The following is a 26097-nucleotide window of genomic DNA, read 5'->3' as shown; positions in this document are numbered from 1 at the left end:
TCATCTCACAGAGTTACAGCTTTCCCCTCAAGAAGCCTTTCCCTAAAACAGTTCTTGTGGAATTGTCAAAGTGATATTTGGAAGCCCATAGAGGGCTATGGTGAAAAAGGAAATATCCTCAGATGAATCTTGAAAGAAGTTTTCTGAGAAACTGCTTAGGGTTCTGTTAATTCATCTCTCAGAGTTAAATCTGTATTTCGTCGATCTCTTTGCTAGCCTTATTTCTGTGGAATCTGAGAACAGATATTTCGGATCCCTTGGAAGAATATAGGGCCAAAGGAAATATCCTCCGATAACAAAGAGAAAGAAGCTTTCTGAGAAACTTCTTTGTGTTCTGTGAAATCATCTCACAGAGTTACAGCTTTCCCCTCAAGAAGCCTTTCGCTAAGACAGTTCTTGTGGAATTGGCAAAGTGATATTTGGAAGCCCATAGAGGGCTATGGTGAAAAAGGAAATATCCTCAGATGAAATCTGGAAAGAAGCTTTCTGAGAAACTGCTTAGTGTTCTGTTAATTCATCTCACAGAGTTACATCAGTATTTCGTGGATCTCTTTGCTAGCCTTATTTCTGTGGAATCTGAGAACAGATATTTCGGATCCCTTGGAAGACTATAGGGCCAAAGGAAATATCCTCCGATAACAAAGAGAAAGAAGCTTTCTGAGAAACTTCTTTGTGTTCTTTGAAATCATCTCACAGAGTTACAGCTTTCCCCTCAAGAAGCCTTTCCCTAAAACAGTTCTTGTGGAATTGGCAAAGTGACATTTGGAAGCCCATGGAGGGCTATGGTGAAAAAGGAAATATCCTCAGATGAAATCTTGAAAGAAGCTTTCTGAGAAACTGCTTAGTGTTCTGTTAATTCATCTCACAGAGTTACATCTGTATTTCGTCGATCATTTGCTAGCCTTATTTCTGTGGAATCTGAGAACAGATATTTCGGATCCCTTGGAAGACTATAGGGCCAAAGGAAATATCCCACGATAACAAAGATAAATAAGCTTTCTGAGAAACTTCTTAGTGTTCTGTGAAATCATCTCACAGAGTTACAGCTTTCCCCTCAAGAAGCCTTTCGCTAAGACAGTTCTTGTGGAATTGGCAAAGTGATATTTGGAAGCCCATAGAGGGCTATGGTGAAAAACGAAATATCCTCAGATGAAATCTTGAAAGAAGCTTTCTGAGAAACTGCTCAGTGTTCTGTTAATTCATCTCACAGAGTTACATCTGTATTTCGTCGATCTCTTTGCTAGCCTTATTTCTGTGGAATCTGAGAACCGATATTTCGGATCCTTTGGAAGACTATAGGGCCAAAGGAAATATCCTCCGATAACAAAGAGAAAGAAGCTTTCTGAGAAACTTCTTTGTGTTCTGTGAAATCATCTCACAGAGTTACAGCTTTCCCCTCAAGAAGCCTTTCGCTAAGACAGTTCTTGTGGAATTGGCAAAGTGATATTTGTAAGCCCATAGAGGGCTATGGTGAAAAAGGAAATATCCTCAGATGAAATCTGGAAAGAAGCTTTCTGAGAAACTGCTTAGTGTTCTGTTAATTCATCTCACAGAGTTACATGTGTATTTCGTGAATCTCTTTGCTAGCCTCATTTCTGTGGAATCTGAGAACAGATATTTCAGATCCTTTGGAAGACTATAGGGCCAAAGGAAATATCCTCCGATAAGAAAGAGAAAGAAGCTTTCTGAGAAACTTCTTTGTGTTCTGTGAAATCATTTCACAGAGTTACAGCTTTCCCCTCAAGAAGCCTTTCGCTAAAACAGTTCTTGTGGAATTGGCAAAGTGATATTTGGAAGCCCATAGAGGGCTATGGTGAAAAAGGAAATATCCTCAGATGAAATCTGGAAAGAAGCTTTCTGAGAAACTGCTTAGTGTTCTGTTAATTCATCTCACAGAGTTACATCTGTATTTCGTCGATCATTTGCTAGCCTTATTTCTGTGGAATCTGAGAACAGATATTTCGGATCCCTTGGAAGACTATAGGGCCAAAGGAAATATCCCACGATAACAAAGAGAAAGAAGCTTTCTGAGAAACTTCTTAGTGTTCTGTGAAATCATCTCACAGAGTTACAGCTTTCCCCTCAAGAAGCCTTTCGCTAAAACAGTTCTTGTGGAATTGGCAAAGTGATATTTGGAAGCCCATAGAGGGCTATGGTGAAAAAGGAAATATCCTCAGATGAAATCTGGAAAAAGCTTTCTGAGAAACTGCTTAGTGTTCTGTTAATTCATCTCACAGTATTACATCTGTATTTCGTGGATCTCTTTGCTAGCCTTATTTCTGTGGAATCTGAGAACAGATATTTCGGATCCCCTGGAAGACTATAGGGCCAAAGGAAATATCCTCCGATAACAAAGAGAAAGAAGCTTTCTGAGAAACTTCTTTGTGTTCTGTGAAATCATCTCACAGAGTTACAGCTTTCCCCTCAAGAAGCCTTTCGGTAAGACAGTTCTTGTGGAATTGGCAAAGTGATATTTGGAAGCCCATAGAGGGCCATTGTGAAAAACGAAATATCCTCAGATGAAATCTGGAAAGAAGCTTTCTGAGAAAGTGCTTAGTGTTCTGTTAATTTATCTCACAGAGTTACATCTGTATTTCGTGGATCTCTTTGCTAGCCTCATTTCTGTGGAATCTGAGAACAGATATTTCGGATCCCTTGGAAGACTATAGGGCCAAAGGAAATATCCTCCGATAACAAAGAGAAAGAAGCTTTCTGAGAAACTTCTTTGTGTTCTGTGAAATCATCTCACAGAGTAACAGCTTTCCCCTCAAGAAGCCTTTCGCTAAAACAGTTCTTGTGGAATTGGCAAAGTGATATTTGGAAGCCCATAGAGGGCTATGGTGAAAAAGGAAATATCCTCAGATGAAATCTTGAAAGAAGCTTTCTGAGAAACTGCTTAGTGTTCCGTTAATTCATCTCACAGAGTTACATCTGTATTTCGTCGATCATTTGCTAGCCTTATTTCTGTGGAATCTGAGAACAGATATTTCGGATCCTTTGGAAGACTATAGGGCCAAAGGAAATATCCCACGATAACAAAGATAAATAAGCTTTCTGAGAAACTTCTTAGTGTTCTGTGAAATCATCTCACAGAGTTACAGCTTTCCCCTCAAGAAGCCTTTCGCTAAGACAGTTCTTGTGGAATTGGCAAAGTGATATTTGGAAGCCCATAGAGGGCTATGGTGAAAAACGAAATATCCTCAGATGAAATCTTGAAAGAAGCTTTCTGAGAAACTGCTTAGTGTTCTGTTAATTCATCTCACAGAGTTACATCTGTATTTCGTCGATCTCTTTGCTAGCCTTATTTCTGTGGAATCTGAGAACCGATATTTCGGATCCTTTGGAAGACTATAGGGCCAAAGGAAATATCCTCCGATAACAAAGAGAAAGAAGCTTTCTGAGAAACTTCTTTGTGTTCTGTGAAATCATCTCACAGAGTTACAGCTTTCCCCTCAAGAAGCCTTTCGCTATGACAGTTCTTGTGGAATTGGCAAAGTGATATTTGTAAGCCCATAGAGGGCTATGGTGAAAAAGGAAATATCCTCAGATGAAATCTGGAAAGAAGCTTTCTGAGAAACTGCTTAGTGTTCTGTTAATTCATCTCACAGAGTTACATCTGTATTTCGTGGATCTCTTTGCTAGCCTCATTTCTGTGGAATCTGAGAACAGATATTTCGGATCCTTTGGAAGACTATAGGGCCAAAGGAAATATCCTCCGATAACAAAGAGAAAGAAGCTTTCTGAGAAACTTCTTTGTGTTCTGTGAAATCATCTCACAGAGTTACAGCTTTCCCCTCAAGAAGCCTTTCGCTAAAACAGTTCTTGTGGAATTGGCAAAGTGATATTTGGAAGCCCATAGAGGGCTATGGTGAAAAAGGAAATATCCTCAGATGAAATCTGGAAAGAAGCTTTCTAAGAAACTGCTTAGTGTTCTGTTAATTCATCTCACAGAGTTACATCTGTATTTCGTCGATCATTTGCTAGCCTTATTTCTGTGGAATCTGAGAACAGATATTTCGGATCCCTTGGAAGACTATAGGGCCAAAGGAAATATCCCACGATAACAAAGATAAATAAGCTTTCTGAGAAACTTCTTAGTGTTCTGTGAAATCATCTCACAGAGTTACAGCTTTCCCCTCAAGAAGCCTTTCGCTAAGACAGTTCTTGTGGAATTGGCAAAGTGATATTTGGAAGCCCATAGAGGGCTATGGTGAAAAGCGAAATATCCTCAGATGAAATCTTGAAAGAAGCTTTCTGAGAAACTGCTTAGTGTTCTGTTAATTCATCTCACAGAGTTACATCTGTATTTCGTCGATCTCTTTGCTAGCCTTATTTCTGTGGAATCTGAGAACAGATATTTCGGATATTTTGGAAGACTATAGGGCCAAAGGAAATATCCTCCGATAACAAAGAGAAAGAAGCTTTCTGAGAAACTTCTTTGTGTTCTGTGAAATCATCTCACAGAGTTACAGCTTTCCCCTCAAGAAGCCTTTCGCTAAGACAGTTCTTGTGGAATTGGCAAAGTGATATTTGTAAGCCCATAGAGGGCTATGGTGAAAAAGGAAATATCCTCAGATGAAATCTGGAAAGAAGCTTTCTGAGAAACTGCTTAGTGTTCTGTTAATTCATCTCACAGAGTTACATGTGTATTTCGTGGATCTCTTTGCTAGCCTCATTTCTGTGGAATCTGAGAACAGATATTTCGGATCCTTTGGAAGACTATAGGGCCAAAGGAAATATCCTCCGATAACAAAGAGAAAGAAGCTTTCTGAGAAACTTCTTTGTGTTCTGTGAAATCATCTCACAGAGTTACAGCTTTCCCCTCAAGAAGCCTTTCGCTAAAACAGTTCTTGTGGAATTGGCAAAGTGATATTTGGAAGCCCATAGAGGGCTATGGTGAAAAAGGAAATATCCTCAGATGAAATCTGGAAAAAGCTTTCTGAGAAACTGCTTAGTGTTCTGTTAATTCATCTCACAGTATTACATCTGTATTTCGTGGATCTCTTTGCTAGCCTTATTTCTGTGGAATCTGAGAACAGATATTTCGGATCCCCTGGAAGACTATAGGGCCAAAGGAAATATCCTCCGATAACAAAGAGAAAGAAGCTTTCTGAGAAACTTCTTTGTGTTCTGTGAAATCATCTCACAGAGTTACAGCTTTCCCCTCAAGAAGCCTTTCGGTAAGACAGTTCTTGTGGAATTGGCAAAGTGATATTTGGAAGCCCATAGAGGGCTATTGTGAAAAACGAAATATCCTCAGATGAAATCTGGAAAGAAGCTTTCTGAGAAAGTGCTTAGTGTTCTGTTAATTTATCTCACAGAGTTACATCTGTATTTCGTGGATCTCTTTGCTAGCCTCATTACTGTGGAATCTGAGAACAGATATTTCGGATCCCTTGGAAGACTATAGGGCCAAAGGAAATATCCTCCGATAACAAAGAGAAAGAAGCTTTCTGAGAAACTTCTTTGTGTTCTTTGAAATCATCTCACAGAGTTACAGCTTTCCCCTCAAGAAGCCTTTCCCTAAAACAGTTCTTGTGGAATTGGCAAAGTGACATTTGGAAGCCCATGGAGGGCTATGGTGAAAAAGGAAATATCCTCAGATGAAATCTTGAAAGAAGCTTTCTGAGAAACTGCTTAGTGTTCTGTTAATTCATCTCACAGAGTTACATCTGTATTTCGTCGATCTCTTTGCTAGCCTTATTTCTGTGGAATCTGAGAACAGATATTTCGGATCCTTTGGAAGACTATAGGGCCAAAGGAAATACCCTCCGATAACAAAGAGAAAGAAGCTTTCTGAGAAACTTCTTTGTGTTCTTTGAAATCATCTCACAGAGTTACAGCTTTCCCCTCAAGAAGCCTTTCCCTAAAACAGTTCTTGTGGAATTGTCAAAGTGATATTTGGAAGCCCATAGAGGGCTATGGTGAAAAAGGAAATATCCTCAGATGAATCTTGAAAGAAGTTTTCTGAGAAACTGCTTAGGGTTCTGTTAATTCATCTCTCAGAGTTAAATCTGTATTTCGTCGATCTCTTTGCTAGCCTTATTTCTGTGGAATCTGAGAACAGATATTTCGGATCCCTTGGAAGAATATAGGGCCAAAGGAAATATCCTCCGATAACAAAGAGAAAGAAGCTTTCTGAGAAACTTCTTTGTGTTCTGTGAAATCATCTCACAGAGTTACAGCTTTCCCCTCAAGAAGCCTTTCGCTAAGACAGTTCTTGTGGAATTGGCAAAGTGATATTTGGAAGCCCATAGAGGGCTATGGTGAAAAAGGAAATATCCTCAGATGAAATCTGGAAAGAAGCTTTCTGAGAAACTGCTTAGTGTTCTGTTAATTCATCTCACAGAGTTACATCTGTATTTCGTGGATCTCTTTGCTAGCCTTATTTCTGTGGAATCTGAGAACAGATATTTCGGATCCCTTGGAAGACTATAGGGCCAAAGGAAATATCCTCCGATAACAAAGAGAAAGAAGCTTTCTGAGAAACTTCTTTGTGTTCTTTGAAATCATCTCACAGAGTTACAGCTTTCCCCTCAAGAAGCCTTTCCCTAAAACAGTTCTTGTGGAATTGGCAAAGTGACATTTGGAAGCCCATGGAGGGCTATGGTGAAAAAGGAAATATCCTCAGATGAAATCTTGAAAGAAGCTTTCTGAGAAACTGCTTAGTGTTCTGTTAATTCATCTCACAGAGTTACATCTGTATTTCGTCGATCATTTGCTAGCCTTATTTCTGTGGAATCTGAGAACAGATATTTCGGATCCCTTGGAAGACTATAGGGCCAAAGGAAATATCCCACGATAACAAAGATAAATAAGCTTTCTGAGAAACTTCTTAGTGTTCTGTGAAATCATCTCACAGAGTTACAGCTTTCCCCTCAAGAAGCCTTTCGCTAAGACAGTTCTTGTGGAATTGGCAAAGTGATATTTGGAAGCCCATAGAGGGCTATGGTGAAAAACGAAATATCCTCAGATGAAATCTTGAAAGAAGCTTTCTGAGAAACTGCTCAGTGTTCTGTTAATTCATCTCACAGAGTTACATCTGTATTTCGTCGATCTCTTTGCTAGCCTTATTTCTGTGGAATCTGAGAACCGATATTTCGGATCCTTTGGAAGACTATAGGGCCAAAGGAAATATCCTCCGATAACAAAGAGAAAGAAGCTTTCTGAGAAACTTCTTTGTGTTCTGTGAAATCATCTCACAGAGTTACAGCTTTCCCCTCAAGAAGCCTTTCGCTAAGACAGTTCTTGTGGAATTGGCAAAGTGATATTTGTAAGCCCATAGAGGGCTATGGTGAAAAAGGAAATATCCTCAGATGAAATCTGGAAAGAAGCTTTCTGAGAAACTGCTTAGTGTTCTGTTAATTCATCTCACAGAGTTACATGTGTATTTCGTGAATCTCTTTGCTAGCCTCATTTCTGTGGAATCTGAGAACAGATATTTCAGATCCTTTGGAAGACTATAGGGCCAAAGGAAATATCCTCCGATAAGAAAGAGAAAGAAGCTTTCTGAGAAACTTCTTTGTGTTCTGTGAAATCATCTCACAGAGTTACAGCTTTCCCCTCAAGAAGCCTTTCGCTAAAACAGTTCTTGTGGAATTGGCAAAGTGATATTTGGAAGCCCATAGAGGGCTATGGTGAAAAAGGAAATATCCTCAGATGAAATCTGGAAAGAAGCTTTCTGAGAAACTGCTTAGTGTTCTGTTAATTCATCTCACAGAGTTACATCTGTATTTCGTCGATCATTTGCTAGCCTTATTTCTGTGGAATCTGAGAACAGATATTTCGGATCCCTTGGAAGACTATAGGGCCAAAGGAAATATCCCACGATAACAAAGAGAAAGAAGCTTTCTGAGAAACTTCTTAGTGTTCTGTGAAATCATCTCACAGAGTTACAGCTTTCCCCTCAAGAAGCCTTTCGCTAAAACAGTTCTTGTGGAATTGGCAAAGTGATATTTGGAAGCCCATAGAGGGCTACGGTGAAAAAGGAAATATCCTCAGATGAAATCTGGAAAAAGCTTTCTGAGAAACTGCTTAGTGTTCTGTTAATTCATCTCACAGTATTACATCTGTATTTCGTGGATCTCTTTGCTAGCCTTATTTCTGTGGAATCTGAGAACAGATATTTCGGATCCCCTGGAAGACTATAGGGCCAAAGGAAATATCCTCCGATAACAAAGAGAAAGAAGCTTTCTGAGAAACTTCTTTGTGTTCTGTGAAATCATCTCACAGAGTTACAGCTTTCCCCTCAAGAAGCCTTTCGGTAAGACAGTTCTTGTGGAATTGGCAAAGTGATATTTGGAAGCCCATAGAGGGCCATTGTGAAAAACGAAATATCCTCAGATGAAATCTGGAAAGAAGCTTTCTGAGAAAGTGCTTAGTGTTCTGTTAATTTATCTCACAGAGTTACATCTGTATTTCGTGGATCTCTTTGCTAGCCTCATTTCTGTGGAATCTGAGAACAGATATTTCGGATCCCTTGGAAGACTATAGGGCCAAAGGAAATATCCTCCGATAACAAAGAGAAAGAAGCTTTCTGAGAAACTTCTTTGTGTTCTTTGAAATCATCTCACAGAGTTACAGCTTTCCCCTCAAGAAGCCTTTCGCTAAGACAGTTCTTGTGGAATTGGCAAAGTGATATTTGGAAGCCCATAGAGGGCTATGGTGAAAAAGGAAATATCCTCAGATGAAATCTGGAAAGAAGCTTTCTGAGAAACTGCTTAGTGTTCTGTTAATTCATCTCACAGAGTTACATCTGTATTTCGTGGATCTCTTTGCTAGCCTCATTTCTGTGGAATCTGAGAACAGATATTTCGGATCCCTTGGAAGACTATGGGGCCAAAGGAAATATCCTCCGATAACAAAGAGAAAGAAGCTTTCTGAGAAACTTCTTTGTGTTCTTTGAAATCATCTCACAGAGTTACAGCTTTCCCCTCAAGAAGCCTTTCCCTAAAACAGTTCTTGTGGAATTGGCAAAGTGACATTTGGAAGCCCATGGAGGGCTATGGTGAAAAAGGAAATATCCTCAGATGAAATCTTGAAAGAAGCTTTCTGAGAAACTGCTTAGTGTTCTGTTAATTCATCTCACAGAGTTATATCTGTATTTCGTCGATCATTTGCTAGCCTTATTTCTGTGGAATCTGATAACAGATATTCCGGATCCCTTGGAAGACTATAGGGCCAAAGAAAATATCCCACGATAACAAAGATAAATAAGCTTTCTGAGAAACTTCTTAGTGTTCTGTGAAATCATCTCACAGAGTTACAGCTTTCCCCTCAAGAAGCCTTTCGCTAAGACAGTTCTTGTGGAATTGGCAAAGTGATATTTGGAAGCCCATAGAGGGCTATGGTGAAAAACGAAATATCCTCAGATGAAATCTTTAAAGAAGCTTTCTGAGAAACTGCTTAGTGTTCTGTTAATTCATCTCACAGAGTTACATCTGTATTTCGTCGTTCTCTTTGCTAGCCTTATTTCTGTGGAATCTGAGAACCGATATTTCGGATCCTTTGGAAGACTATAGGGCCAAAGGAAATATCCTCGGATAAAAAAGAGAAAGAAGCTTTCTGAGAAACTTCTTTGTGTTCTGTGAAATCATCTCACAGAGTTACAGCTTTCCCCTCAAGAAGCCTTTCGCTAAGACAGTTCTTGTGGAATTGGCAAAGTGATATTTGTAAGCCCATAGAGGGCTATGGTGAAAAAGGAAATATCCTCAGATGAAATCTGGAAAGAAGCTTTCTGAGAAACTGCTTAGTGTTCTGTTAATTCATCTCACAGAGTTACATCTGTATTTCGTCGATCTCTTTGCTAGCCTTATTTCTGTGGAATCTGAGAACAGATATTTCGGATCCCTTGGAAGACTATAGGGCCAAAGGAAATATCCTCCGATAACAAAGAGAAAGAAGCTTTCTGAGAAACCTCTTTGTGTTCTGTGAAATCATCTCACAGAGTTACAGCTTTCCCCTCAAGAAGCCTTTCGCTAAAACAGTTCTTGTGGAATTGTCAAAGTGATATTTGGAAGCCCATAGAGGGCTATGGTGAAAAAGGAAATATCCTCAGATGAAATCTGGAAAGAAGCTTTCTGAGAAACTGCTTAGTGTTCTGTTAATTCATCTCACAGAGTTACATCTGTATTTCGTGGATCTCTTTGCTAGCCTCATTTCTGTGGAATCTGAGAACAGATATTTCGGATCCCTTGGAAGACTATAGGGCCAAAGGAAATATCCTCCGATAACAAAGAGAAAGAAGCTTTCTGAGAAACTTCTTTGTGTTCTTTGAAATCATCTCACAGAGTTACAGCTTTCCCCTCAAGAAGCCTTTCCCTAAAACAGTTCTTGTGGAATTGGCAAAGTGACATTTGGAAGCCCATGGAGGGCTATGGTGAAAAAGGAAATATCCTCAGATGAAATCTTGAAAGAAGCTTTCTGAGAAACTGCTTAGTGTTCTGTTAATTCATCTCACAGAGTTACATCTGTATTTCGTCGATCATTTGCTAGCCTTATTTCTGTGGAATCTGAGAACAGATATTTCGGATCCCTTGGAAGACTATAGGGCCAAAGGAAATATCCCACGATAACAAAGATAAATAAGCTTTCTGAGAAACTTCTTAGTGTTCTGTGAAATCATCTCACAGAGTTACAGCTTTCCCCTCAAGAAGCCTTTCGCTAAGACAGTTCTTGTGGAATTGGCAAAGTGATATTTGGAAGCCCATAGAGGGCTATGGTGAAAAAGGAAATATCCTCAGATGAAATCTGGAAAAAGCTTTCTGAGAAACTGCTTAGTGTCTGTTAATTCATCTCACAGTATTACATCTGTATTTCGTGGATCTCTTTGCTAGCCTTATTTCTGTTGAATCTGAGAACAGATATTTCGGATCCCCTGGAAGACTATAGGGCCAAAGGAAATATCCTCCGATAACAAAGAGAAAGAAGCTTTCTGAGAAACTTCTTTGTGTTCTGTGAAATCATCTCACAGAGTTACAGCTTTCCCCTCAAGAAGCCTTTCGGTAAGACAGTTCTTGTGGAATTGGCAAAGTGATATTTGTAAGCCCATAGAGGGCTATGGTGAAAAAGGAAATATCCTCAGATGAAATCTGGAAAGAAGCTTTCTGAGAAAGTGCTTAGTGTTCTGTTAATTTATCTCACAGAGTTACATCTGTATTTCGTGGATCTCTTTGCTAGCCTCATTTCTGTGGAATCTGAGAACAGATATTTCGGATCCCTTGGAAGACTATAGGGCCAAAGGAAATATCCTCCGATAACAAAGAGAAAGAAGCTTTCTGAGAAACTTCTTTGTGTTCTTTGAAATCATCTCACAGAGTTACAGCTTTCCCCTCAAGAAGCCTTTCGCTAAGACAGTTCTTGTGGAATTGGCAAAGTGATATTTGGAAGCCCATAGAGGGCTATGGTGAAAAAGGAAATATCCTCAGATGAAATCTGGAAAGAAGCTTTCTGAGAAACTGCTTAGTGTTCTGTTAATTCATCTCACAGAGTTACATCTGTATTTCGTGGATCTCTTTGCTAGCCTCATTTCTGTGGAATCTGAGAACAGATATTTCGGATCCCTTGGAAGACTATGGGGCCAAAGGAAATATCCTCCGATAACAAAGAGAAAGAAGCTTTCTGAGAAACTTCTTTGTGTTCTTTGAAATCATCTCACAGAGTTACAGCTTTCCCCTCAAGAAGCCTTTCCCTAAAACAGTTCTTGTGGAATTGGCAAAGTGACATTTGGAAGCCCATGGAGGGCTATGGTGAAAAAGGAAATATCCTCAGATGAAATCTTGAAAGAAGCTTTCTGAGAAACTGCTTAGTGTTCTGTTAATTCATCTCACAGAGTTACATCTGTATTTCGTCGATCATTTGCTAGTCTTATTTCTGTGGAATCTGATAACAGATATTCCGGATCCCTTGGAAGACTATAGGGCCAAAGAAAATATCCCACGATAACAAAGATAAATAAGCTTTCTGAGAAACTTCTTTGTGTTCTTTCAAATCATCTCACAGAGTTACAGCTTTCCCCTCAAGAAGTCTTTCGCTAAACAGTTCTTGTGGAATTGTCAAAGTGATATTTGGAAGCCCATAGAGGGCTATGGTGAAAAAGGAAATATCCTCAGATGAAATCTTGAAAGAAGCTTTCTGAGAAACTGCTTAGGGTTCTGTTAATTCATCTCACAGAGTTACATCTGTATTTCGTGGATCTCTTTGCTAGCCTTATTTCTGTGGAATCTGAGAACAGATATTTCGGATCCCTTGGAAGACTATAGGGCCAAAGGAAATATCCTCCGATAACAAAGAGAAAGAAGCTTTCTGAGAAACTTCTTTGTGTTCTGTGAAATCATCTCACAGAGTTACAGCTTTCCCCTCAAGAAGCCTTTCGCTATGACAGTTCTTGTGGAATTGGCAAAGTGATATTTGTAAGCCCATAGAGGGCTATGGTGAAAAAGGAAATATCCTCAGATGAAATCTGGAAAGAAGCTTTCTGAGAAACTGCTTAGTGTTCTGTTAATTCATCTCACAGAGTTACATCTGTATTTCGTGGATCTCTTTGCTAGCCTCATTTCTGTGGAATCTGAGAACAGATATTTCGGATCCTTTGGAAGACTATAGGGCCAAAGGAAATATCCTCCGATAACAAAGAGAAAGAAGCTTTCTGAGAAACTTCTTTGTGTTCTGTGAAATCATCTCACAGAGTTACAGCTTTCCCCTCAAGAAGCCTTTCGCTAAAACAGTTCTTGTGGAATTGTCAAAGTGATATTTGGAAGCCCATAGAGGGCTATGGTGAAAAAGGAAATATCCTCAGATGAAATCTGGAAAGAAGCTTTCTAAGAAACTGCTTAGTGTTCTGTTAATTCATCTCACAGAGTTACATCTGTATTTCGTCGATCATTTGCTAGCCTTATTTCTGTGGAATCTGAGAACAGATATTTCGGATCCCTTGGAAGACTATAGGGCCAAAGGAAATATCCCACGATAACAAAGATAAATAAGCTTTCTGAGAAACTTCTTAGTGTTCTGTGAAATCATCTCACAGAGTTACAGCTTTCCCCTCAAGAAGCCTTTCGCTAAGACAGTTCTTGTGGAATTGGCAAAGTGATATTTGGAAGCCCATAGAGGGCTATGGTGAAAAGCGAAATATCCTCAGATGAAATCTTGAAAGAAGCTTTCTGAGAAACTGCTTAGTGTTCTGTTAATTCATCTCACAGAGTTACATCTGTATTTCGTCGATCTCTTTGCTAGCCTTATTTCTGTGGAATCTGAGAACAGATATTTCGGATATTTTGGAAGACTATAGGGCCAAAGGAAATATCCTCCGATAACAAAGAGAAAGAAGCTTTCTGAGAAACTTCTTTGTGTTCTGTGAAATCATCTCACAGAGTTACAGCTTTCCCCTCAAGAAGCCTTTCGCTAAGACAGTTCTTGTGGAATTGGCAAAGTGATATTTGTAAGCCCATAGAGGGCTATGGTGAAAAAGGAAATATCCTCAGATGAAATCTGGAAAGAAGCTTTCTGAGAAACTGCTTAGTGTTCTGTTAATTCATCTCACAGAGTTACATGTGTATTTCGTGGATCTCTTTGCTAGCCTCATTTCTGTGGAATCTGAGAACAGATATTTCGGATCCTTTGGAAGACTATAGGGCCAAAGGAAATATCCTCCGATAACAAAGAGAAAGAAGCTTTCTGAGAAACTTCTTTGTGTTCTGTGAAATCATCTCACAGAGTTACAGCTTTCCCCTCAAGAAGCCTTTCGCTAAAACAGTTCTTGTGGAATTGGCAAAGTGATATTTGGAAGCCCATAGAGGGCTATGGTGAAAAAGGAAATATCCTCAGATGAAATCTGGAAAAAGCTTTCTGAGAAACTGCTTAGTGTTCTGTTAATTCATCTCACAGAGTTACATCTGTATTTCGTGGATCTCTTTGCTAGCCTTATTTCTGTGGAATCTGAGAACAGATATTTCGGATCCCCTGGAAGACTATAGGGCCAAAGGAAATATCCTCCGATAACAAAGAGAAAGAAGCTTTCTGAGAAACTTCTTTGTGTTCTGTGAAATCATCTCACAGAGTTACAGCTTTCCCCTCAAGAAGCCTTTCGGTAAGACAGTTCTTGTGGAATTGGCAAAGTGACATTTGGAAGCCCATGGAGGGCTATGGTGAAAAAGGAAATATCCTCAGATGAAATCTTGAAAGAAGCTTTCTGAGAAACTGCTTAGTGTTCTGTTAATTCATCTCACAGAGTTACATCTGTATTTCGTGGATCTCTTTGCTAGCCTTATTTCTGTGGAATCTGAGAACAGATATTTCGGATCCTTTGGAAGACTATAGGGCCAAAGGAAATACCCTCCGATAACAAAGAGAAAGAAGCTTTCTGAGAAACTTCTTTGTGTTCTTTGAAATCATCTCACAGAGTTACAGCTTTCCCCTCAAGAAGCCTTTCCCTAAAACAGTTCTTGTGGAATTGTCAAAGTGATATTTGGAAGCCCATAGAGGGCTATGGTGAAAAAGGAAATATCCTCAGATGAATCTTGAAAGAAGTTTTCTGAGAAACTGCTTAGGGTTCTGTTAATTCATCTCTCAGAGTTACATCTGTATTTCGTCGATCTCTTTGCTAGCCTTATTTCTGTGGAATCTGAGAACAGATATTTCGGATCCCTTGGAAGAATATAGGGCCAAAGGAAATATCCTCCGATAACAAAGAGAAAGAAGCTTTCTGAGAAACTTCTTTGTGTTCTGTGAAATCATCTCACAGAGTTACAGCTTTCCCCTCAAGAAGCCTTTCGCTAAGACAGTTCTTGTGGAATTGGCAAAGTGATATTTGGAAGCCCATAGAGGGCTATGGTGAAAAAGGAAATATCCTCAGATGAAATCTGGAAAGAAGCTTTCTGAGAAACTGCTTAGTGTTCTGTTAATTCATCTCACAGAGTTACATCTGTATTTCGTGGATCTCTTTGCTAGCCTTATTTCTGTGGAATCTGAGAACAGATATTTCGGATCCCTTGGAAGACTATAGGGCCAAAGGAAATATCCTCCGATAACAAAGAGAAAGAAGCTTTCTGAGAAACTTCTTTGTGTTCTTTGAAATCATCTCACAGAGTTACAGCTTTCCCCTCAAGAAGCCTTTCCCTAAAACAGTTCTTGTGGAATTGGCAAAGTGACATTTGGAAGCCCATGGAGGGCTATGGTGAAAAAGGAAATATCCTCAGATGAAATCTTGAAAGAAGCTTTCTGAGAAACTGCTTAGTGTTCTGTTAATTCATCTCACAGAGTTACATCTGTATTTCGTCGATCATTTGCTAGCCTTATTTCTGTGGAATCTGAGAACAGATATTTCGGATCCCTTGGAAGACTATAGGGCCAAAGGAAATATCCCACGATAACAAAGATAAATAAGCTTTCTGAGAAACTTCTTAGTGTTCTGTGAAATCATCTCACAGAGTTACAGCTTTCCCCTCAAGAAGCCTTTCGCTAAGACAGTTCTTGTGGAATTGGCAAAGTGATATTTGGAAGCCCATAGAGGGCTATGGTGAAAAACGAAATATCCTCAGATGAAATCTTGAAAGAAGCTTTCTGAGAAACTGCTCAGTGTTCTGTTAATTCATCTCACAGAGTTACATCTGTATTTCGTCGATCTCTTTGCTAGCCTTATTTCTGTGGAATCTGAGAACCGATATTTCGGATCCTTTGGAAGACTATAGGGCCAAAGGAAATATCCTCCGATAACAAAGAGAAAGAAGCTTTCTGAGAAACTTCTTTGTGTTCTGTGAAATCATCTCACAGAGTTACAGCTTTCCCCTCAAGAAGCCTTTCGCTAAGACAGTTCTTGTGGAATTGGCAAAGTGATATTTGTAAGCCCATAGAGGGCTATGGTGAAAAAGGAAATATCCTCAGATGAAATCTGGAAAGAAGCTTTCTGAGAAACTGCTTAGTGTTCTGTTAATTCATCTCACAGAGTTACATGTGTATTTCGTGGATCTCTTTGCTAGCCTCATTTCTGTGGAATCTGAGAACAGATATTTCGGATCCTTTGGAAGACTATAGGGCCAAAGGAAATATCCTCCGATAACAAAGAGAAAGAAGCTTTCTGAGAAACTTCTTTGTGTTCTGTGAAATCATCTCACAGAGTTACAGCTTTCCCCTCAAGAAGCCTTTCGCTAAAACAGTTCTTGTGGAATTGGCAAAGTGATATTTGGAAGCCCATAGAGGGCTATGGTGAAAAAGGAAATATCCTCAGATGAAATCTGGAAAAAGCTTTCTGAGAAACTGCTTAGTGTTCTGTTAATTCATCTCACAGAGTTACATCTGTATTTCGTGGATCTCTTTGCTAGCCTTATTTCTGTGGAATCTGAGAACAGATATTTCGGATCCCCTGGAAGACTATAGGGCCAAAGGAAATATCCTCCGATAACAAAGAGAAAGAAGCTTTCTGAGAAACTTCTTTGTGTTCTGTGAAATCATCTCACAGAGTTACAGCTTTCCCCTCAAGAAGCCTTTCGGTAAGACAGTTCTTGTGGAATTGGCAAAGTGACATTTGGAAGCCCATGGAGGGCTATGGTGAAAAAGGAAATATCCTCAGATGAAATCTTGAAAGAAGCTTTCTGAGAAACTGCTTAGTGTTCTGTTAATTCATCTCACAGAGTTACATCTGTATTTCGTGGATCTCTTTGCTAGCCTTATTTCTGTGGAATCTGAGAACAGATATTTCGGATCCTTTGGAAGACTATAGGGCCAAAGGAAATACCCTCCGATAACAAAGAGAAAGAAGCTTTCTGAGAAACTTCTTTGTGTTCTTTGAAATCATCTCACAGAGTTACAGCTTTCCCCTCAAGAAGCCTTTCCCTAAAACAGTTCTTGTGGAATTGTCAAAGTGATATTTGGAAGCCCATAGAGGGCTATGGTGAAAAAGGAAATATCCTCAGATGAATCTTGAAAGAAGTTTTCTGAGAAACTGCTTAGGGTTCTGTTAATTCATCTCTCAGAGTTACATCTGTATTTCGTCGATCTCTTTGCTAGCCTTATTTCTGTGGAATCTGAGAACAGATATTTCGGATCCCTTGGAAGAATATAGGGCCAAAGGAAATATCCTCCGATAACAAAGAGAAAGAAGCTTTCTGAGAAACTTCTTTGTGTTCTGTGAAATCATCTCACAGAGTTACAGCTTTCCCCTCAAGAAGCCTTTCGCTAAGACAGTTCTTGTGGAATTGGCAAAGTGATATTTGGAAGCCCATAGAGGGCTATGGTGAAAAAGGAAATATCCTCAGATGAAATCTGGAAAGAAGCTTTCTGAGAAACTGCTTAGTGTTCTGTTAATTCATCTCACAGAGTTACATCTGTATTTCGTGGATCTCTTTGCTAGCCTTATTTCTGTGGAATCTGAGAACAGATATTTCGGATCCCTTGGAAGACTATAGGGCCAAAGGAAATATCCTCCGATAACAAAGAGAAAGAAGCTTTCTGAGAAACTTCTTTGTGTTCTTTGAAATCATCTCACAGAGTTACAGCTTTCCCCTCAAGAAGCCTTTCCCTAAAACAGTTCTTGTGGAATTGGCAAAGTGACATTTGGAAGCCCATGGAGGGCTATGGTGAAAAAGGAAATATCCTCAGATGAAATCTTGAAAGAAGCTTTCTGAGAAACTGCTTAGTGTTCTGTTAATTCATCTCACAGAGTTACATCTGTATTTCGTCGATCATTTGCTAGCCTTATTTCTGTGGAATCTGAGAACAGATATTTCGGATCCCTTGGAAGACTATAGGGCCAAAGGAAATATCCCACGATAACAAAGATAAATAAGCTTTCTGAGAAACTTCTTAGTGTTCTGTGAAATCATCTCACAGAGTTACAGCTTTCCCCTCAAGAAGCCTTTCGCTAAGACAGTTCTTGTGGAATTGGCAAAGTGATATTTGGAAGCCCATAGAGGGCTATGGTGAAAAACGAAATATCCTCAGATGAAATCTTGAAAGAAGCTTTCTGAGAAACTGCTCAGTGTTCTGTTAATTCATCTCACAGAGTTACATCTGTATTTCGTCGATCTCTTTGCTAGCCTTATTTCTGTGGAATCTGAGAACCGATATTTCGGATCCTTTGGAAGACTATAGGGCCAAAGGAAATATCCTCCGATAACAAAGAGAAAGAAGCTTTCTGAGAAACTTCTTTGTGTTCTGTGAAATCATCTCACAGAGTTACAGCTTTCCCCTCAAGAAGCCTTTCGCTAAGACAGTTCTTGTGGAATTGGCAAAGTGATATTTAGAAGCCCATAGAGGGCTATGGTGAAAAAGGAAATATCCTCAGATGAAATCTGGAAAGAAGCTTTCTGAGAAACTGCTTAGTGTTCTGTTAATTCATCTCACAGAGTTACATGTGTATTTCGTGAATCTCTTTGCTAGCCTCATTTCTGTGGAATCTGAGAACAGATATTTCAGATCCTTTGGAAGACTATAGGGCCAAAGGAAATATCCTCCGATAAGAAAGAGAAAGAAGCTTTCTGAGAAACTTCTTTGTGTTCTGTGAAATCATCTCACAGAGTTACAGCTTTCCCCTCAAGAAGCCTTTCGCTAAAACAGTTCTTGTGGAATTGGCAAAGTGATATTTGGAAGCCCATAGAGGGCTATGGTGAAAAAGGAAATATCCTCAGATGAAATCTGGAAAGAAGCTTTCTGAGAAACTGCTTAGTGTTCTGTTAATTCATCTCACAGAGTTACATCTGTATTTCGTCGATCATTTGCTAGCCTTATTTCTGTGGAATCTGAGAACAGATATTTCGGATCCCTTGGAAGACTATAGGGCCAAAGGAAATATCCCACGATAACAAAGAGAAAGAAGCTTTCTGAGAAACTTCTTAGTGTTCTGTGAAATCATCTCACAGAGTTACAGCTTTCCCCTCAAGAAGCCTTTCGCTAAAACAGTTCTTGTGGAATTGGCAAAGTGATATTTGGAAGCCCATAGAGGGCTATGGTGAAAAAGGAAATATCCTCAGATGAAATCTGGAAAAAGCTTTCTGAGAAACTGCTTAGTGTTCTGTTAATTCATCTCACAGTATTACATCTGTATTTCGTGGATCTCTTTGCTAGCCTTATTTCTGTGGAATCTGAGAACAGATATTTCGGATCCCCTGGAAGACTATAGGGCCAAAGGAAATATCCTCCGATAACAAAGAGAAAGAAGCTTTCTGAGAAACTTCTTTGTGTTCTGTGAAATCATCTCACAGAGTTACAGCTTTCCCCTCAAGAAGCCTTTCGGTAAGACAGTTCTTGTGGAATTGGCAAAGTGATATTTGGAAGCCCATAGAGGGCCATTGTGAAAAACGAAATATCCTCAGATGAAATCTGGAAAGAAGCTTTCTGAGAAAGTGCTTAGTGTTCTGTTAATTTATCTCACAGAGTTACATCTGTATTTCGTGGATCTCTTTGCTAGCCTCATTTCTGTGGAATCTGAGAACAGATATTTCGGATCCCTTGGAAGACTATAGGGCCAAAGGAAATATCCTCCGATAACAAAGAGAAAGAAGCTTTCTGAGAAACTTCTTTGTGTTCTTTGAAATCATCTCACAGAGTTACAGCTTTCCCCTCAAGAAGCCTTTCGCTAAGACAGTTCTTGTGGAATTGGCAAAGTGATATTTGGAAGCCCATAGAGGGCTATGGTGAAAAAGGAAATATCCTCAGATGAAATCTGGAAAGAAGCTTTCTGAGAAACTGCTTAGTGTTCTGTTAATTCATCTCACAGAGTTACATCTGTATTTCGTGGATCTCTTTGCTAGCCTCATTTCTGTGGAATCTGAGAACAGATATTTCGGATCCCTTGGAAGACTATGGGGCCAAAGGAAATATCCTCCGATAACAAAGAGAAAGAAGCTTTCTGAGAAACTTCTTTGTGTTCTTTGAAATCATCTCACAGAGTTACAGCTTTCCCCTCAAGAAGCCTTTCCCTAAAACAGTTCTTGTGGAATTGGCAAAGTGACATTTGGAAGCCCATGGAGGGCTATGGTGAAAAAGGAAATATCCTCAGATGAAATCTTGAAAGAAGCTTTCTGAGAAACTGCTTAGTGTTCTGTTAATTCATCTCACAGAGTTATATCTGTATTTCGTCGATCATTTGCTAGCCTTATTTCTGTGGAATCTGATAACAGATATTCCGGATCCCTTGGAAGACTATAGGGCCAAAGAAAATATCCCACGATAACAAAGATAAATAAGCTTTCTGAGAAACTTCTTAGTGTTCTGTGAAATCATCTCACAGAGTTACAGCTTTCCCCTCAAGAAGCCTTTCGCTAAGACAGTTCTTGTGGAATTGGCAAAGTGATATTTGGAAGCCCATAGAGGGCTATGGTGAAAAACGAAATATCCTCAGATGAAATCTTTAAAGAAGCTTTCTGAGAAACTGCTTAGTGTTCTGTTAATTCATCTCACAGAGTTACATCTGTATTTCGTCGTTCTCTTTGCTAGCCTTATTTCTGTGGAATCTGAGAACCGATATTTCGGATCCTTTGGAAGACTATAGGGCCAAAGGAAATATCCTCGGATAAAAAAGAGAAAGAAGCTTTCTGAGAAACTTCTTTGTGTTCTGTGAAATCATCTCACAGAGTTACAGCTTTCCCCTCAAGAAGCCTTTCGCTAAGACAGTTCTTGTGGAATTGGCAAAGTGATATTTGTAAGCCCTTAGAGGGCTATGGTGAAAAAGGAAATATCCTCAGATGAAATCTGGAAAGAAGCTTTCTGAGAAACTGCTTAGTGTTCTGTTAATTCATCTCACAGAGTTACATGTGTATTTCGTGGATCTCTTTGCTAGCCTCATTTCTGTGGAATCTGAGAACAGATATTTCGGATCCTTTGGAAGACTATAGGGCCAAAGGAAATATCCTCCGATAACAAAGAGAAAGAAGCTTTCTGAGAAACTTCTTTGTGTTCTGTGAAATCATCTCACAGAGTTACAGCTTTCCCCTCAAGAAGCCTTTCGCTAAAACAGTTCTTGTGGAATTGGCAAAGTGATATTTGGAAGCCCATAGAGGGCTATGGTGAAAAAGGAAATATCCTCAGATGAAATCTGGAAAAAGCTTTCTGAGAAACTGCTTAGTGTTCTGTTAATTCATCTCACAGTATTACATCTGTATTTCGTGGATCTCTTTGCTAGCCTTATTTCTGTGGAATCTGAGAACAGATATTTCGGATCCCCTGGAAGACTATAGGGCCAAAGGAAATATCCTCCGATAACAAAGAGAAAGAAGCTTTCTGAGAAACTTCTTTGTGTTCTGTGAAATCATCTCACAGAGTTACAGCTTTCCCCTCAAGAAGCCTTTCGGTAAGACAGTTCTTGTGGAATTGGCAAAGTGATATTTGGAAGCCCATAGAGGGCTATTGTGAAAAACGAAATATCCTCAGATGAAATCTGGAAAGAAGCTTTCTGAGAAACTGCTTAGTGTTCTGTTAATTCATCTCACAGAGTTACATCTGTATTTCGTCGATCTCTTTGCTAGCCTTATTTCTGTGGAATCTGAGAACAGATATTTCGGATCCCTTGGAAGACTATAGGGCCAAAGGAAATATCCTCCGATAACAAAGAGAAAGAAGCTTTCTGAGAAACCTCTTTGTGTTCTGTGAAATCATCTCACAGAGTTACAGCTTTCCCCTCAAGAAGCCTTTCGCTAAAACAGTTCTTGTGGAATTGTCAAAGTGATATTTGGAAGCCCATAGAGGGCTATGGTGAAAAAGGAAATATCCTCAGATGAAATCTGGAAAGAAGCTTTCTGAGAAACTGCTTAGTGTTCTGTTAATTCATCTCACAGAGTTACATCTGTATTTCGTGGATCTCTTTGCTAGCCTCATTTCTGTGGAATCTGAGAACAGATATTTCGGATCCCTTGGAAGACTATAGGGCCAAAGGAAATATCCTCCGATAACAAAGAGAAAGAAGCTTTCTGAGAAACTTCTTTGTGTTCTTTGAAATCATCTCACAGAGTTACAGCTTTCCCCTCAAGAAGCCTTTCCCTAAAACAGTTCTTGTGGAATTGGCAAAGTGACATTTGGAAGCCCATGGAGGGCTATGGTGAAAAAGGAAATATCCTCAGATGAAATCTTGAAAGAAGCTTTCTGAGAAACTGCTTAGTGTTCTGTTAATTCATCTCACAGAGTTACATCTGTATTTCGTCGATCATTTGCTAGTCTTATTTCTGTGGAATCTGATAACAGATATTCCGGATCCCTTGGAAGACTATAGGGCCAAAGAAAATATCCCACGATAACAAAGATAAATAAGCTTTCTGAGAAACTTCTTTGTGTTCTTTCAAATCATCTCACAGAGTTACAGCTTTCCCCTCAAGAAGTCTTTCGCTAAACAGTTCTTGTGGAATTGTCAAAGTGATATTTGGAAGCCCATAGAGGGCTATGGTGAAAAAGGAAATATCCTCAGATGAAATCTTGAAAGAAGCTTTCTGAGAAACTGCTTAGGGTTCTGTTAATTCATCTCACAGAGTTACATCTGTATTTCGTGGATCTCTTTGCTAGCCTTATTTCTGTGGAATCTGAGAACAGATATTTCGGATCCCTTGGAAGACTATAGGGCCAAAGGAAATATCCTCCGATAACAAAGAGAAAGAAGCTTTCTGAGAAACTTCTTTGTGTTCTGTGAAATCATCTCACAGAGTTACAGCTTTCCCCTCAAGAAGCCTTTCGCTATGACAGTTCTTGTGGAATTGGCAAAGTGATATTTGTAAGCCCATAGAGGGCTATGGTGAAAAAGGAAATATCCTCAGATGAAATCTGGAAAGAAGCTTTCTGAGAAACTGCTTAGTGTTCTGTTAATTCATCTCACAGAGTTACATCTGTATTTCGTGGATCTCTTTGCTAGCCTCATTTCTGTGGAATCTGAGAACAGATATTTCGGATCCTTTGGAAGACTATAGGGCCAAAGGAAATATCCTCCGATAACAAAGAGAAAGAAGCTTTCTGAGAAACTTCTTTGTGTTCTGTGAAATCATCTCACAGAGTTACAGCTTTCCCCTCAAGAAGCCTTTCGCTAAAACAGTTCTTGTGGAATTGTCAAAGTGATATTTGGAAGCCCATAGAGGGCTATGGTGAAAAAGGAAATATCCTCAGATGAAATCTGGAAAGAAGCTTTCTAAGAAACTGCTTAGTGTTCTGTTAATTCATCTCACAGAGTTACATCTGTATTTCGTCGATCATTTGCTAGCCTTATTTCTGTGGAATCTGAGAACAGATATTTCGGATCCCTTGGAAGACTATAGGGCCAAAGGAAATATCCCACGATAACAAAGATAAATAAGCTTTCTGAGAAACTTCTTAGTGTTCTGTGAAATCATCTCACAGAGTTACAGCTTTCCCCTCAAGAAGCCTTTCGCTAAGACAGTTCTTGTGGAATTGGCAAAGTCATATTTGGAAGCCCATAGAGGGCTATGGTGAAAAGCGAAATATCCTCAGATGAAATCTTGAAAGAAGCTTTCTGAGAAACTGCTTAGTGTTCTGTTAATTCATCTCACAGAGTTACATCTGTATTTCGTCGATCTCTTTGCTAGCCTTATTTCTGTGGAATCTGAGAACAGATATTTCGGATATTTTGGAAGACTATAGGGCCAAAGGAAATATCCTCCGATAACAAAGAGAAAGAAGCTTTCTGAGAAACTTCTTTGTGTTCTGTGAAATCATCTCACAGAGTTACAGCTTTCCCCTCAAGAAGCCTTTCGCTAAGACAGTTCTTGTGGAGTTGGCAAAGTGATATTTGTAAGCCCATAGAGGGCTATGGTGAAAAAGGAAATATCCTCAGATGAAATCTGGAAAGAAGCTTTCTGAGAAACTGCTTAGTGTTCTGTTAATTCATCTCACAGAGTTACATGTGTATTTCGTGGATCTCTTTGCTAGCCTCATTTCTGTGGAATCTGAGAACAGATATTTCGGATCCTTTGGAAGACTATAGGGCCAAAGGAAATATCCTCCGATAACAAAGAGAAAGAAGCTTTCTGAGAAACTTCTTTGTGTTCTGTGAAATCATCTCACAGAGTTACAGCTTTCCCCTCAAGAAGCCTTTCGCTAAAACAGTTCTTGTGGAATTGGCAAAGTGATATTTGGAAGCCCATAGAGGGCTATGGTGAAAAAGGAAATATCCTCAGATGAAATCTGGAAAAAGCTTTCTGAGAAACTGCTTAGTGTTCTGTTAATTCATCTCACAGAGTTACATCTGTATTTCGTGGATCTCTTTGCTAGCCTTATTTCTGTGGAATCTGAGAACAGATATTTCGGATCCCCTGGAAGACTATAGGGCCAAAGGAAATATCCTCCGATAACAAAGAGAAAGAAGCTTTCTGAGAAACTTCTTTGTGTTCTGTGAAATCATCTCACAGAGTTACAGCTTTCCCCTCAAGAAGCCTTTCGGTAAGACAGTTCTTGTGGAATTGGCAAAGTGATATTTGGAAGCCCATAGAGGGCTATTGTGAAAAACGAAATATCCTCAGATGAAATCTGGAAAGAAGCTTTCTGAGAAAGTGCTTAGTGTTCTGTTAATTTATCTCACAGAGTTACATCTGTATTTCGTGGATCTCTTTGCTAGCCTCATTACTGTGGAATCTGAGAACAGATATTTCGGATCCCTTGGAAGACTATAGGGCCAAAGGAAATATCCTCCGATAACAAAGAGAAAGAAGCTTTCTGAGAAACTTCTTTGTGTTCTTTGAAATCATCTCACAGAGTTACAGCTTTCCCCTCAAGAAGCCTTTCCCTAAAACAGTTCTTGTGGAATTGGCAAAGTGACATTTGGAAGCCCATGGAGGGCTATGGTGAAAAAGGAAATATCCTCAGATGAAATCTTGAAAGAAGCTTTCTGAGAAACTGCTTAGTGTTCTGTTAATTCATCTCACAGAGTTACATCTGTATTTCGTGGATCTCTTTGCTAGCCTTATTTCTGTGGAATCTGAGAACAGATATTTCGGATCCTTTGGAAGACTATAGGGCCAAAGGAAATACCCTCCGATAACAAAGAGAAAGAAGCTTTCTGAGAAACTTCTTTGTGTTCTTTGAAATCATCTCACAGAGTTACAGCTTTCCCCTCAAGAAGCCTTTCCCTAAAACAGTTCTTGTGGAATTGTCAAAGTGATATTTGGAAGCCCATAGAGGGCTATGGTGAAAAAGGAAATATCCTCAGATGAATCTTGAAAGAAGTTTTCTGAGAAACTGCTTAGGGTTCTGTTAATTCATCTCTCAGAGTTACATCTGTATTTCGTCGATCTCTTTGCTAGCCTTATTTCTGTGGAATCTGAGAACAGATATTTCGGATCCCTTGGAAGAATATAGGGCCAAAGGAAATATCCTCCGATAACAAAGAGAAAGAAGCTTTCTGAGAAACTTCTTTGTGTTCTGTGAAATCATCTCACAGAGTTACAGCTTTCCCCTCAAGAAGCCTTTCGCTAAGACAGTTCTTGTGGAATTGGCAAAGTGATATTTGGAAGCCCATAGAGGGCTATGGTGAAAAAGGAAATATCCTCAGATGAAATCTGGAAAGAAGCTTTCTGAGAAACTGCTTAGTGTTCTGTTAATTCATCTCACAGAGTTACATCTGTATTTCGTGGATCTCTTTGCTAGCCTTATTTCTGTGGAATCTGAGAACAGATATTTCGGATCCCTTGGAAGACTATAGGGCCAAAGGAAATATCCTCCGATAACAAAGAGAAAGAAGCTTTCTGAGAAACTTCTTTGTGTTCTTTGAAATCATCTCACAGAGTTACAGCTTTCCCCTCAAGAAGCCTTTCCCTAAAACAGGTCTTGTGGAATTGGCAAAGTGACATTTGGAAGCCCATGGAGGGCTATGGTGAAAAAGGAAATATCCTCAGATGAAATCTTGAAAGAAGCTTTCTGAGAAACTGCTTAGTGTTCTGTTAATTCATCTCACAGAGTTACATCTGTATTTCGTCGATCATTTGCTAGCCTTATTTCTGTGGAATCTGAGAACAGATATTTCGGATCCCTTGGAAGACTATAGGGCCAAAGGAAATATCCCACGATAACAAAGATAAATAAGCTTTCTGAGAAACTTCTTAGTGTTCTGTGAAATCATCTCACAGAGTTACAGCTTTCCCCTCAAGAAGCCTTTCGCTAAGACAGTTCTTGTGGAAT

The sequence above is a fragment of the Macaca nemestrina genome, chromosome 13 (assembly GCF_043159975.1).
Source record: "Macaca nemestrina isolate mMacNem1 chromosome 13, mMacNem.hap1, whole genome shotgun sequence".
NCBI lineage: Eukaryota > Metazoa > Chordata > Mammalia > Primates > Cercopithecidae > Macaca > Macaca nemestrina.
The sequence above is the reverse complement of the archived record's forward strand: the minus strand, read 5'-3'. Positions refer to the sequence as shown.